This window comes from Ranitomeya variabilis, chromosome 3 (assembly GCF_051348905.1).
Source record: "Ranitomeya variabilis isolate aRanVar5 chromosome 3, aRanVar5.hap1, whole genome shotgun sequence".
NCBI classification, from domain to species: domain Eukaryota; kingdom Metazoa; phylum Chordata; class Amphibia; order Anura; family Dendrobatidae; genus Ranitomeya; species Ranitomeya variabilis.
Window position 1 is genome coordinate 554,899,747 of NC_135234.1, and position 14,997 is coordinate 554,914,743.

A 14,997-nucleotide genomic window follows, 5' to 3' on the forward strand; every position below is an offset into this window, starting at 1 on the left:
CCGTCAGCTTATCCCTAATAGCATGCCACGGCCGTGACGCCGCACAATCTGAAGAAGCCGGAGGGAGGGGAGTGAGAGGCGATAATATGCACTGCGCATGCCCATGGATCCCAGGCCCGCAGTGGGATTACATTAGATGACACTGCGAGGCGGGATCTCGGGCAGCGCGGCCACACAGGCGCAGCCAGCCTGACACCAAATGATGTCAGAAGATGGGCAGCGCTAAGTGCGCCTGGCCAAGGGATAACATAACAGCGCAGGCTCCATGACAGAATCAAACAACACTGAGGAGGCTGCGCACGGCACCAAGGTGGTAGGAATTACGGCTGTGCTGCGTCACATTACAAAGGAAAGTCCCACCTCCGGGACAGTTTTACGGTGTGAGGGGACACATTTCATAAGTGTCTAGTTCAGCGTTTGCAAGGAGCATAATTAAAAGTGCCAACTTTTCTTTTTGCAGCATTAGTGCTGTACAAGACGACTCTTTCAGCAACAAACGCCTGGGGGGGTTAAAGGTTCCCTTTCAGCTTGCTCCAGTGCAGGCTTCGGCCTACACTCTGCTCCTCCTGCTGACCTTAGGCTCTAACACCGCCAGTTGGTGCTCGGAAGTGCTGGCTGCACAGAGAATAACACCAGCCAATGTGTCAGTGGGGTTCAGTAACGCCAGCTGTGCCCCTGCTGTGTAGCCGGCATCGTGTCCTGCAAATGCCACGCAGACACAACAGACCTAAAACTGCCTCTAGTGCAGGCTTTGGCCTACACTCTGCTCCCTCTCCTCCTCCTGCTCCTCCTCCTGCTGTGACCCTGCTGTGTAGCCGGCATTGTGTCCTGCAAATGCCATGCAGACACAACAACTGAAATTAAAGGGAACCTGTCCCCCCCAGGCATTTGTATGTATAACAGCCACCTTGTACAGCAGTAATGCTGCATTTGTACAAGGTAGCTCATTAAGTTATTCTCCTTGAACACGTCGAACTTAACACGTATAAAATGTGTCCCCTGATACCATTAAACCATCCCTGATGTGTGACTTTCCTTTGTAATTACAGGCAGCAACCCCCTTGGCTCCATGCACCGACTCATCATCAGCGTTGTTTGAATCTGCCACGGACCCTGCGCTGCTATGTTCAACCTTGCCCATGCACCGGTAGCGCTGCCCGTCTTCTGACATCATTGGTTGGCAGGCTGGCTGCACCTGTGCGGCCGCCCTGCCCGACACAACGCCCCTCAGTGTCTTATTTATTTTGACTGTGAGGGTGTGATTGATGGGCATGAGCAGTGCATATCTTCGCCTCTCACTCATCTCCTTCCGCCTTCTTCAGACTGTGCGGCTTCATGGCCGTGGCATGCGATAAGGGATCAGCTGACGCAGCACAGTCTGAAGCAGGTGTAAGGACATGAGTGACAGGCGAACATATTTACTGTGCAAGGCCATGAATCCCAGCCCCTCAGTGTGAATAAATGAAAAGACACTGGGCTGGGATTCATGGGCATCGAGACCACATCGGCTGACATCAAATGATGTCAGAAGACGGGCAGCGCCAACAGCGCATGGCCAAGGGAACACAAACACAAACACAACAGAGCAGACTCCTGGACAGCAAAAAACGATGCTCAGGAGGCTGCGCCCAGCACCAAGGTGGTATTTTTGAGAGCTGTGCTGCGTCTCATTAAGAAGGAAAGTCCCGCCTCCAAGACAGTTTGACTGTATAAGGGGCTAAATTTTATACGTGTTTCATTCAGCGTGTGCAAGGAACAAAATGAAAAGAGCAATCTTTTACTTGTGCAGCATTACTGCTGCACAAGGTGGCTCTTCTAGTTGGTAACACCTGAGGGGGGTTTAAGGGTTCCCTTTCAATTTGCTCCAATTAGGCTTCGGCCTACACTCTGCTCCTCCTGCTGACCCCGGGCTCTAACACCGCCAGTTGGTGCCCGGAAGTGCTGGCTGCACAGAGAAAAACACCAGCCAATGTGTCAGTGGGGTTCAGTAGCACCAGCTGTGGCCCTGCTGTGTAGCCGGCATCGTGTCCTGCAAACGCCACGCAGACACAATGGACCTCCAAATGCCTCCAGTGCAGGCTTCGGCCTACACTCTGCTCCCCCTGCTCACCCTTTGCTCCAACACCGCTAGTTGGGGCTCTAGGAAGACAATCTTGAATAGGTCCCCATCCTTGTTCCAGTACCGTCAGCTGGTTCTGGGCAGAGCCTTTGGCTTAGGTGCCTCCTTCTGGGTATCCGAGTTCCACCAACGTCAGGTGATCCTTGGTAGTGCTTTCAGGCATGGGTACCTCCTGCTTAGTAACCGGGTTCCAGTAATGTCAGCTGGTCCTCGGTAGTTCCATTGGCTCTTGGACCTCCGGCTACCCATCCGGGTTCCAGTACCGTCAGCTGGTTCTCGGCAGTGTCTTTTGCTCTTGTACCTTCTGCTCCCCATCCTGGTTCCAGGACCGTCAGCTGGTTCCAGGCAGAGCCTTTGGCTTAGGTGCCTCCTTCTGGGTATCCGAGTTCCACCAACGTCAGGTGGTCCTTGGTAGTGCTTTCTGGCACGGGTACCTCCTGCTTAGTAACCGGGTTCCAGTAACGTCAGCTGGTCCTCGGTAGTTCCATTGGCTCTTGGACCTTCGGGTAGCCATCCGAGTTCCAGTTCCATCAGCTGGTTCTCGGCATTTTCTCAGCCTTCTTGTACCTTCTGCTACATTTCCAAGTTCAAGACCCTAAAGACGACGACCCGGAAGACCACCCCTAAGATGACGACGACACCAGAGACGACAACCACTGAGATGACGACCCTGGAGACGATGACCCTGAAGACCACCCCGATGACAACGACGATGACCCCGGAGACGACGACCCTGGAGACGACGACATGGAAGACCAAGAAGCAGAAGAACAAGAGGCTGCAGAACAAAGAGCAGAAGAACATTAAGCATAAGACTAAACATCAGAACAAAAGATATTATCTAAATTATAAGCAGAAGAAGACTAAGCAGTGTATGGGGGTGAGTCCGTTCCTCCTCGTGGTGCCCCTGGATAAAGCCTGCTGCTGCAGGCCAAACTGAACGCGGACAAATCCTGATTTAAATCTTTTGTGACAGGCAGAACGGAAGGTGTAATCTTCAAACTTTGATAGATAACAACTACAGGAATGCCTGTCACACATAAGATTTTGATGAAGAAGAGGAATATGAAGGAGATTATGAACTTGAATATGAAGAAGAAGAAGAGTTGAATGAGAAGAATATGAAGATTTTTTTTAAAAAGAATAATAGGAAGAAGGTGAAGAAGAAGATGAATAAAGTGTGTTAGAAGAAAAAAAAAGGTGCAGAGCATGGAAGTAGAGAAACATAAATATCAGACAAAATCTAAAAAATCTAAACATAGTCAAAATCTTTGTAACTCCGAACGTCTTAAAAAAATTATAATTCCTGCTATTCCATTTGAATGGGCTAAACCTCTTTGCCTTTAATGTCCCCTCCACCTCCTCCGATATATTCTACGTTATTCTTAGTTGTTTTACTTCATGTGGAATTAGGCTACAAGGAAATGAAGGGTTTATTTTAATTCCGATATTTTACTCCCATTGACTTGCATTGGTATTGGGTATCGGTATCGGCGAGATCCGATATTTTGCCGATATTGGCCGATCCAATCCGATACCGATAATTTCGAATATCGGAAGGTATCGCTCAACACTAGTGAGGATACACTAGGAGAGGGTAGAGCTGGTCATGCGGCAGTTCAGCAGACTAAGGATCACTGCAGATGTAGGCTTGTCAGAAGTGGTGGGTCTTCAGGTTCTTTTTGAAGGTTTCCATGGTAGGCTAGAGTCTGACATGTTAGGGAGTAGAGAGTTCCAGAGTATAGGGGAAGAACGGGAGAAGTCTTGTATGCAGTTGTAGGAAGAAGAAATAAGAGGGGAGTAGAGAAGGAGATCTTGAGAGGAACAAAGTTTGCGTGTGGGTAAGTAACGGGAGATGAGGTCACAGAGGTATGGAGGAGACAGGTTGCGGATGGCTTTGTATGTCATAGTTAGGGTTTTGAACTGGAGCCTCTGGACAATAGGAAGCCAGTGAAGGGCTTGGGCTTGAGAGGAGAGGCTGGGGAGTAATGGGGAGACAGGTGGATTAGTCAGGCATCAGAATGTAGGATGGATTGGAGTGGTGCCAGAGTGCTAGAAGGGAGGCCAGAGAGTAGGAGGTTGCAGTAATCGAGGTGGGAGATGATAAGGGCAAGCACTAGCATTTTTGTGGTTTCATGGTCAAAGAATGCACGGATTCTGGAAATATTTTTGAGTTTGAGTTGGCAGGAGGAGGCAAGGGCTTGGATATGAGGTTTGAAAGTGAGGGCAGAGTCGAGGATCACCCCGAGGCACTGAGCATGCGGGACTGGGGAAAGTGAGCAGCCATTGACATTCATGGATAGATCTAGGGAGGGGCAGAGTGAGATGGGGAAAGATGATGAATTATGTTTTGTCCATGTTCAGTTTTAGAAAGCAAGCAGGAAAGAAAGCTGAAATAGCAGACAGACACTCTTATTGCAGACAATACGAGGCGACAAATCTAGTTCTGTGTTCTCTGAAATTTGTAGTTCAGTTCATGCTGGAAGATCAAGCATTAATCTTTTGACATTGTTTCCTTCCTGATATTTGGTCTGGGTGGGGCTCCAAGCTACTTAAGCTCATGAAAGCCTGCTGTATACTGCAAGTTAGGCTTTCCTTTCATGATAAGTTTTTGGTGCATGTTTGTCCTTGCATATTTTTGCTGTGTCAAAAGCGCAGTGTACTTCAGATCCAACAAAGTGGATGGGAGATATAGAAATATTGTGCCCGCTGTGCTTTTATTTTAATCAGCATAAACTGACCTGTGGTGCATGTTTCAAATCCACAACATGTAAATTTCTCTTGCGAGTACACTGAGTTTTTATTGCGTGAATTTTCACCATAGAGATGCATTAGACGCAGAAAATCTGAAGGTAAAAATTGCACGTGCATTTTTAATGTGTTTATGCTGTGAAAATGGATAAAAAACACGTTACCTGCACCAAAGTTTATCAACACAGTTTTGTCAAAGCCAAATACCAGGAAGTATAAAAAACAAAGCAGTTTAATTTAAAGCATGAAACACCAAAAAGAGACCAAAAATGCAGAGTCTAGAATTAAATAAAAATACACGTTAAAAAAACTCACACAAAAATGCGATTAAAAAAAGCATGTGTTAGGGCTAGCAGAAGGCACCAAATTATAAGAGAGATGGTATAAGGTGCGTTCGCAGCCCGGGGTCACCGTGCAGAAATGGAACCTGCTGCTGAGTAATGATTGACTATATGGCGGTACAATGTGGATACACACACGGGTTAACTTCACCCTGTGTGAAGGAAGCATACCCTGTTGCGTCACAGGGCCGCGGTACCGCACCAAGAGCGCAAGCAAGGAGTCTCAGGACTCTATCCCAAGACACAGGATTAGAGTACGTTCAGACCACATGCGCTCGACACCGCAACTGGAGTGTCAAATATAACTTAAAATATAACTTAAAGCTCAAGAGCGCGTGCTTTGCCGGTTTGGCGGACGCCACTAACCACCCAAACTTGGGATAGGAAAGCGCTCTATAAGCGCACGGTGCCGCACTGGCGGTTACAGAAATAGATGCTGTATCGTGTGTCTTTATGTTGACAGCTTAGTCGGGCGCTAGACAGCAAGCATCCACCTTTTGCGAATAATCATACACAAAGGAGAGGATGTTAAAGAACAACTTGCACTCATCAACACACACACGATTCCAAATGTACACTAGCGCATGGCCGTGCAGCCATGCAAACCTTTTATAGCTGCAGCAAGAACAAGACCTTCCCAGAAGGACCAATGGGAGACAGCCACAGAAGAAAAACAGCTTCAGGACCTTCCTGAAGGACCAATGGGATTTGCTGCAGTATCTAAGCATGTGACCCTTGATCTCCAATGAGAGATCTTGCCCTGGGCATGCTCAGAAAGGGAAGAGCGGGACTAAGTCCCAAACACGTCTGCTCACCGCTGCTCAGTACTGGCTACAATGGCAGAAGCTGGAAAGGCAGCAGTAACCAGTCATCCAGTATCAGCCTGAGCTAGGCTCTGGAACCGATGTCTTCGCTGAGCAGACTCCACTGCGGCTGAACAAGAATGGGAGACCACAGCAGAGATGGTTTGAGAATCCTGTGCAGAGGCGGGATCTTGACTCCAAACAGCATATACCCTTATTTAAATAATAGGCACAGAAATTCAGCAGGGTCAAAAACCCAACAAAAGGTCATCATAGGAACTTAGGTTTATAATTTTTCTGGCTCCAATGTACAGCTTAGTATCCTAGTTAATTCCCAGTTGACATTTCTGATTTTGACCTTGGCATCTTTTTGGATGACTTCTCTGATTTGCAATTTGGTCCTTGCACTGACCTCCTGATTCTGATCTTGCTTCTAGTCTATTATTCTTTCCAGCTCACATGACCAAACAGCAGCTAGCTTTCTGCTTCCAGCCTATGAGTTCCTATCAAGTCCAAATCCCTGTAAAAGATTTAAAAGGTGAAGGTTAGGACAAATAATAATAATAATAATAATAATAATAATAATAATAATAATAATTTGTAATTCTATAGCACCAGCATATTCTGCAGCACTTTACATTTCAACACCTGTAATCTGGAAAATGGAGTAGGTAGCACATGGTAGCCATCTTTGGAACTATCAGGTGACCACGAACATTGCTTCTTTTAGGGCTGCATGGTGAATAACTAGTGTTATCGGTATCGGGTATCGGCCGATACTTAGCAGTATCGGAATTCCGATACCGAGATCCGATACTTGCCGCGTATCGGATACCGGAATCGGAAGTTCCCAGGATTCAAACTGCACAAACTGCACAAATTTGTATGAAATCAGCCAATGAGAATGATTCCAAGTGTGGGCACATCCTGTTCAGCATGGAGGGCCTAAAACTACTGGCAAGGCTGTGATTGGCTGCTGAAATGATGTCATGATGCAGTTTAAAAGTCGCTGGCGCCATTTTGCGCTCACTCTGCTGTGAATTCAGTTAGTGACAGGACGCTGTTTGCTGACTGAGGGCCAGTTTAGAGATAGCGATTTGCTTCTTTGTGCTTTTCAAAGGCTAATTTAGCAACCGCTGTGTTCACCTACTAATCACCTTGCTTTTGCCTTGTAGCGCTGTTTTCACAGCGATCTGCAAGGTCTGTGTGTGTGTGTGAGTGCAGCCCACTCTCTAGTCTGAGTGCAGCCATAGGCCATCCATAGCTGGTTGTATTCAGTTCAGGGAGGGTGGTTCATTGCCTCATACTGTTCTTTTTTTTTTTTTTTCAAGTAGTGTAGTCTGCTGCACATTTTTTCAAAAAATTCCTATTAGTGTCTTTCCACCCGTCTCCAGCTAACTTGTGGAAAAACACTACATAGGATAACGTAGAGGAGGGTTTTTGGGCCTTGCAGCGCCGTTTACGGCTGTCTGCACGGTCTCCGTGTGACTGCAGCTCGCCCTGTAGTCTGTGAGCAGCCATAGCCTGGTTGTCTCCAGCTCAGGGTTCTTCACTGCGTCATACCGTAAAATCAATTTTCCTTTTGTTTTAAGTAGTGCAGGCTGCTGCACATTTTTTCAAAAAATTCCTATTAGTGTCTTTCCACCCGTCTCCAGCTAACTTGTGGAAAAACACTACATAGGATAACGTAGAGGAGAGTTTTTGGGCCTTGCAGTGCCGTTTACGGCTGTCTGCACGGTCTCCGTGTTACTGCAGCTCGCCCTGTAGTCTGTGAGCAGCCATAGCCTGGTTGTCTCCAGCTCAGGGTTTTTCACTGCGTCATACCGTAAAATCAATTTTCCTTTTGTTTTAAGTAGTGCAGGCTGCTGCACATTTTTTCAAAAAATTCCTATTAGTGTCTTTCCACCTGTCTCCAGCTAACTTGTGGAAAAACACTACATAGGATAACGTAGAGGAGGGTTTTTGGGCCTTGCAGCGCCGTTTACGGCTGTCTGCACGGTCTCCTTGTGACTGCAGCTCTCTCTGTTGTCAGTTCAGCCCCCAAAAAATAAATAAATAATAAAGTTCACCAAACACACCAGTGACACCACTTTACATTTGTGTAGGCCACATTAGCTCATATTAAAGTCTAGTCCACACTTTAGAAAATTAGTGTTTCTTATACCTGTTAGGAGTTGTTCAGGAATAAGCACACAAAGCCGTTAGTACTTTTCTGCTTATCTTTATCAGTCAACCAAGATGAAGAAGGCAGTGAGTAAGGCACGTGGGCGTGGGCACGGAGCAGGGAGAGGATGTGGGGATTCTGTGCCTGCTGCGGGCACCGGTGACTCATCAGCACCCACTTTCACCAGGGAACAGTCCTTCATGCGCAGCTTTGTCACAGAGCGCCGTACACCGCTGCTGCGTGAAGACCAAATTGAAGCCGTTGTCGGATGGATGGCAGCTAATGCATCAACTTCAATTAGTGCCACATCCACTCAGACACAGAGCACTGGAGAGCAGCCATCTGTCTCTTCACCACCTGCCAAATTGCCCAGGCAGACAGCGATCCCAGGACAGCAGCCGTCTCTACTTCTGTTCTCTGAATCTCTTGGCTTGGAAACAGGGGGCCAGCCAAGCAGCATTGGAGAAATGGAAGAAGAGGCAGGGTGCAGTGATGCCCAACCGATTTTTCTCTCTTCCTCTGAAGAGGCGGGTGGGCCAGTGCCTCCGGTCACCACATCGCAGGACGCATCCGCTGATGACACTCAGGTGCCACTTTCTGGTGCGTGCTCTGCTGCTGAGACTACCCAGGAGGAGCAGTTGGGGGCAGAGGGTAGTGTAGATGATGAGGTCCTTGACCCATCTTGGTGTGAGGGACAGGAAGGTGGTGGGAGCAGCTCTGAGGAAGAGATTCCCCGTACGGCCCAAAGAGGGAGAGGGAGGGGGAAGACTGCGGGTCCTGCAGCCTTCGCTTTGGCACCCGTTAGGAGCATGTCTCTTCCAAAAGCCAAAAAGGGTGCTCCCAAGACTTGCAGTGCCTGGTCCTTTTTTGACACAGTTGCAGATGACATTTGCTATGTCAAATGCAAGGTGTGTCATCACAAAGTGAAAAGAGGTCGAAATGTCAGCAACCTCAATACCTCCAACATGTGGAAACATGTGCGCACCAGGCACGCGGCGGAGTTAGAAAGACACACTGAAGAGCTAGGCCAACCAACAGCGGCATCTACCACCTCTTCAGCTCGTGTTGCCTCTTCCTCCAGCTCACACGCAGCTGGTTCGGCTTCCTCCCAGGATCGCCGTGGAAGAACCTCTGGCCCTGTTGTCCAGAGACCCGCTGTAATTCCACCCGCAGCACCACTTTCCCAGTCATCCATACACTCCCAGACCAGTGTACAGCCATCGGTAGTACAGGCATGGGAGAAAAGGCGGCCTTTCTCATCAAACCACCCATGAGCACAGGCTCTGACTGCAGGCATTGCCAAACTTCTGTCACTGGAAATGCTGTCATTCAGGCTGGTGGAGACTGACAGCTTCCATGACTTGATGTCATTGGCAGTCCCACAGTACAATGTGCCCAGCCGCTTTTACTTCAGCAGGCAAGCCGTCCCTGCCCTGCACAAGCATGTGGAGGGACACATAAAACACGCGCTACTGAATGCCGTCAGTAGCAAGGTCCACCTCACCACCGATGCGTGGACCAGTCAACATGGACAGGGGCGATACCTTTCCCTCACTGCCCATTGGGTTAATGTCGTTGAGCCGGGTACAGATCGTGCGAGTGGCGCAGGACGTGTCCTGCCCACTCCAAGGATTGCAGGAATCCATTCTGTACGCATTGACTCCTCCTCTTACACCAGTTCCTCAGAATCATTGCTGCAGGAGCCGTCACAGTCCACCTCCACATGGACCTGTGATGAACGTTTACCTGTTACGACCGACATGAGCACAGCCATGGCCAAACGTCAACAGGCCGTCTTGAAATTAATTTCTTTGGGGAATCGAAGCCACACAGCGCAGGAGCTCTGGAATGCCATCAAGCAGGAGAGCGATGTGTGGTTTGTGCCAGCGAATCTCCAGCCAGGCATGGTAGTGTGTGATAATGGCCGAAATCTGGTGGCAGCTCTGGGCCTCGGCAACCTCACTCACATCCCATGTCTGGCACATGTGCTCAATTTGGTCGTGCAGAGTTTTTTGAGGGACTATCCAGATCTTGATGCACTGCTGCACAAGGTCCGCCTAGAGTGTGCTCACTTGCGGCGTTCCAGCACGGCAAAAGCGCGCATTGCGGCTCTGCAACGCCGACACCACCTGCCGGAACATCGCATCATATGTGACCTACCTACCAGGTGGAATTCCAGGCTACATATGTTGGAGCGGTTGTGTGAGCAGCAGCAAGCTGTAATGGAGTACCAGCTGCATCAGGCGCAAAGAAGTCGCACTCAGCGCCGTTCAGACTTCACAACCACAGAGTGGGCCACTATGAATGACGTCTGCCAGGTTTTGCATCCCTTTGATTATTCCACGCGGATGGCGAGTGCAGATGATGCACTAGTCAGCATGACTGTCCCCCTTATCTGCCTGCTTGAAAAATCACTGCAAGCGCTAAGGGATGATGTTGTGGAAGAGGTGGAGGATGAGGATTCAACATTTCCATCATCTTCTGGACAGTCAGCACCACGTGGTTCCTCACAAATGCGTAGGCAGGGGACAGTTTGTGAGGAGGATGAGGAGGAGTCAATGGAGGAGGAAGACATCCGTCCAGAGGAGGGAGTTACACAATTGTCCAGTACTCAGTGTGTACAGCGAGGGTGGGGTGATGACGAGCGGGCAGAGATCACGCCTCCAGCAGGGGACAGCGTTTCTTGGCCAGTTGGCAGTCTGCAGCACATGGTGGATTACATGCTGTAGTGCCTGAGAAACGACCGCCGCATCGCCCACATTCTCAACATGTCTGATTATTGGGTGTTCACCCTCCTCGATCCTCGCTACCGGGACAACGTAGAAAGCCTCATCACACCGTTGAACCGGGAGCGAAAAATGTGGGAGTACCAAGACACACTGGTGAATTCCATCATCTTCTCCATTCCAAGTGAGAGAAGTGCTGCTAGTGCATTACAAAGCAGCTCAGTGCGTCCAGGCAGTGGTGGAGGCTCTGCACAAAGAGGGAGCAGAAGCAGTGCCTCTGCCCAAGGCAAGACCAGTATGGCCCAACTGTGGCACAGTTTTCTGTGCCCGCCACAAAAGTCTACACCATCACAGACGGCTCCAGTCAGCAGGAGGCAACGGTTCCGTCAGATGGTGACAGACTACATGTCTTGCCCTCTTGCTGTATTCCCAGACGGCTCTTCACCTTTCAAGTTTTGGGTCTCAAAGCTGGATACATGGCCTGAGCTAAGCCAGTATGCATTGGAGGTGCTGGCTTGCCCTGCGGCTAGTGTATTATCGGAACGCGCCTTTAGTGCTGCAGGTGGTGTACTAACTGACCGTCGCATGCGACTATCCTCCGATAACGTTGACCGGCTTACTTTCCTGAAAATGAACAAGGCCTGGATCTCGCAGGAATTTGCCACTCCTCTTCCTGATTAAATAATTAGGTGACTGTCTACGTTATCCAGGTCTCCTGTTGTGTTCATCTTTCTACCACCTGAACTTAAATTCCTGGGCTCCAACACCGCCAGTTGAGGCTCAGAAGTGCCGTCTGCACAGTCAAAACATACGACCCAGTGTTATTGGGTTTCAGTAACGTCAGCTGATCCCCAGCTGTGTAGCCGGCAATGTGTCCTGCGACCGCCACGCTGACACAACAACTGAAATGTAAGGGAACCTGTCCCCCCCCCAAGGCGTTTGTTACTGAAAGAGCCACCTTGTGCAGCAGTAATGCTGCACAAGGAAAAGGTAGCTATTTTTGTTTAGCTCCTTGCACACGCAGAACTTAACACTTATAAAATGTGTCCACTGATACCGTAAAACCATCCCGGAGGTGGGACTTTCCTTCGTAATATGACGCAGCACAGCTGTCATTCCTACCCCCTTGACACCGTGCCCCGGCTCCTCAGCGTTGTTTGATTCCGTCCCGGAGCCTGCGCTGTTATGTTATCCCTTGGCCAGGCACGCTTAGCGCTGCCCATCTTCTGACATCATTTGGTGTCAGGCTGGCTGCGCCTGTGCGGCCGCGCTGGCCAAGAGCCCGCCTCGCATTGTCTTCTGATTTAATCCCACTGGGGGCCTGAGATCCATGGACATGCGCAGTGCACATCTGAACCTCCGCCTCTCACTCATCTCCCTACGCCTTCTTCAGACTGTGCGCCGTCAGCTGATCCCTAATAGCATGCCACGGCCGTGACGCCGCACAGTCTGAAGAAGCCGTAGGGAGGGGAGTGAGAGGCGAGGATATGCACTGCGCATGGCCACGGATCCCAGGCCCGCGGTGGGATTACATTAGACGACACTGCGAGGCGGGCTCTCGGCCAGCGCGGCCGCACAGGCGCAGCCAGCCTGACACCAAATGATGTCAGAAGATGGGCAGCGCTAAGTGTGCCTGGCCAAGGGATAACATAACAGCGTAGGCTCCGGGACAGAATCAAACAACGCTGAGGAGCCGGGGCACGGCGCCGGGGGGGGTAAGAATTACGGCTGTGCTGCGTCATATTACGAAGGAAAGTCCCACCTCCGGGACGGTCTCACGGTTTCAGGGGACACATTTTATAAGTGTTTAGTTCTGTGTTTGCAAGGAGCATAATGAAAAGAGCCACCTTTTCCTTTGCATCTTTTGTGCTGCACAAGCTGGCTCTTTCAGCTACAAACGCCTTGGGGGGGGTTAAAGGTTCCTTTTCGACTTTCTCCAATCAGGCTTCGGCCTACATTGTGTTCCTCTGCTTCTCCTGCTGTCCCTGGGCTCCAACACCGCTAGTTGTTGCCTGGTAGTGCTGTACGCACAGTCAACAGTCGATCCTCTGTTATTGGGGTTCAGTAACATCAGCTGTTCCCCAGCTCTGTGTGTGGCAATCCCTCCTATCTCCTCCACCTCCTCCTCCTCCTGTCCCTGGGCTCCAACACCGCTAGTTGCTGTCCAGAAGTGCTGTCCGCACAGTCCCAACAGTCGCTCCTCTGTTATTGGGGTTCAGTAACGTCAGCTGTTCCCCAGCTGTGTGTGTGGCAATCCCTCCTATCTCCTCCACCTCCTCCTCCTCCTGTCCCTGGGCTCCAACACCGCTAGTTGCTGTCCAGAAGTGCTGTCCGCACAGTTCCAACAGTCGCTCCTCTGTTATTGGGGTTCAGTAACGTCAGCTGTTCCCCAGCTGTGTGTGTGGCAATCCCTCCTATCTCCTCCACCTCCTCCTCCTCCTGTCCCTGGGCTCCAACACCGCTTGTTGCTGTCCAGAAGTGCTGTCCGCACAGTCCCAACAGTCGCTCCTCTGTAATTGGGGTTCAGTAACGTCAGCTGTTCCCCAGCTGTGTGTGTGGCAATCCCTCCTATCTCCTCCACCTCCTCCTCCTCCTGTCCCTGGGCTCCAACACTGCTAGTTGTTGCCTGGTAGTGCTGTACGCACAGTCAACAGTCGCTCCTCTGTTATTGGGGTTCAGTAACGTCAGCTGTTCCCCAGCTGTGTGTGTGGCAATCCCTCCTATCTCCTCCACCTCCTCCTCCTCCTGTCCCTGGGCTCCAACACCGCTTGTTGCTGTCCAGAAGTGCTGTCCGCACAGTCCCACCAGTCGCTCCTCTGTTATTGGGGTTCAGTAATGTCAGCTGTTCCCCAGCTGTGTGTGTGGCAATCCCTCCTATCTCCTCCACCTCCTCCTCCTCCTGTCCCTGGGCTCCAACACCGCTTGTTGCTGTCCAGAAGTGCTGTCCGCACAGTCCCAACAGTCGCTCCTCTGTAATTGGGGTTCAGTAACGTCAGCTGTTCCCCAGCTGTGTGTGTGGCAATCCCTCCTATCTCCTCCACCTCCTCCTCCTCCTGTCCCTGGGCTCCAACACCGCTAGTTGTTGCCTGGTAGTGCTGTACGCACAGTCAACAGTCGCTCCTCTGTTATTGGGGTTCAGTAACGTCAGCTGTTCCCCAGCTGTGTGTGTGGCAATCCCTCCTATCTCCTCCACCTCCTCCTCCTCCTGTCCCTGGGCTCCAACACCGCTTGTTGCTGTCCAGAAGTGCTGTCCGCACAGTCCCACCAGTCGTTCCTCTGTTATTGGGGTTCAGTAACGTCAGCTGTTCCCCAGCTGTGTGTGTGGCAATCCCTCCTATCTCTTCCACCTCCTCCTCCTGTCCCTGGGCTCCAACACCGCTAGTTGCTGTCCAGAAGTGCTGTCCGCACAGAGCCAAACACCTCGCCAATGTGTTAGTGGGGTTCAGCACCACCAGCTGTTCCCCTGCTGTGTATACGGCAACGTGTCATGCGACCGCCACGCAGGCACAACAACTTAAATTTAAGGGAACCTGTCCCCCCAAGGCGTTTGTTACTGAAAGAGCCACCTTGTGCAGCAATAATGATGCAAATGGAAAAAGTGCCTCTTTTCGTGGTGCTCCTTGCACATGCTGAACCTAACAGTTATGAAATGTGTCCCCTCACACCGTTAAACCGTCCGGTAGGTGGAACTTTCCTTTGTCATGTGACGCAGCACAGCCGTCATTCTTACCCCCTTGGCGCCGTGCGCCGCCTCCTCAGCGTTGTTTGAATCTGTCCCGGAGCCTGCGCTGTTAGGTTAGCCCTTGGCCATGCACACATTTTGCGCTGCCCGACTTCTGACATCATTTGGTGTCAGGCTGGCTGCGCCTGTGCGGCCGCGCTGGCCAAGATCCCGCATCGCATTGTCTTCTGATTTAATCCCACTGGGGGCCTGAGATCCATGGACATGCGCAGTGCATATCTGAACCTCCGCCTCTCACTCATCTCCCTACGCCTTCTTCAGACTGTGCGCCGTCAGCTGATCCCTAATAGCATGCCACGGCCGTGACGCCGCACAGTCTGAAGAAGCCGTAGGGAGGGGAGTGAGAGGTGA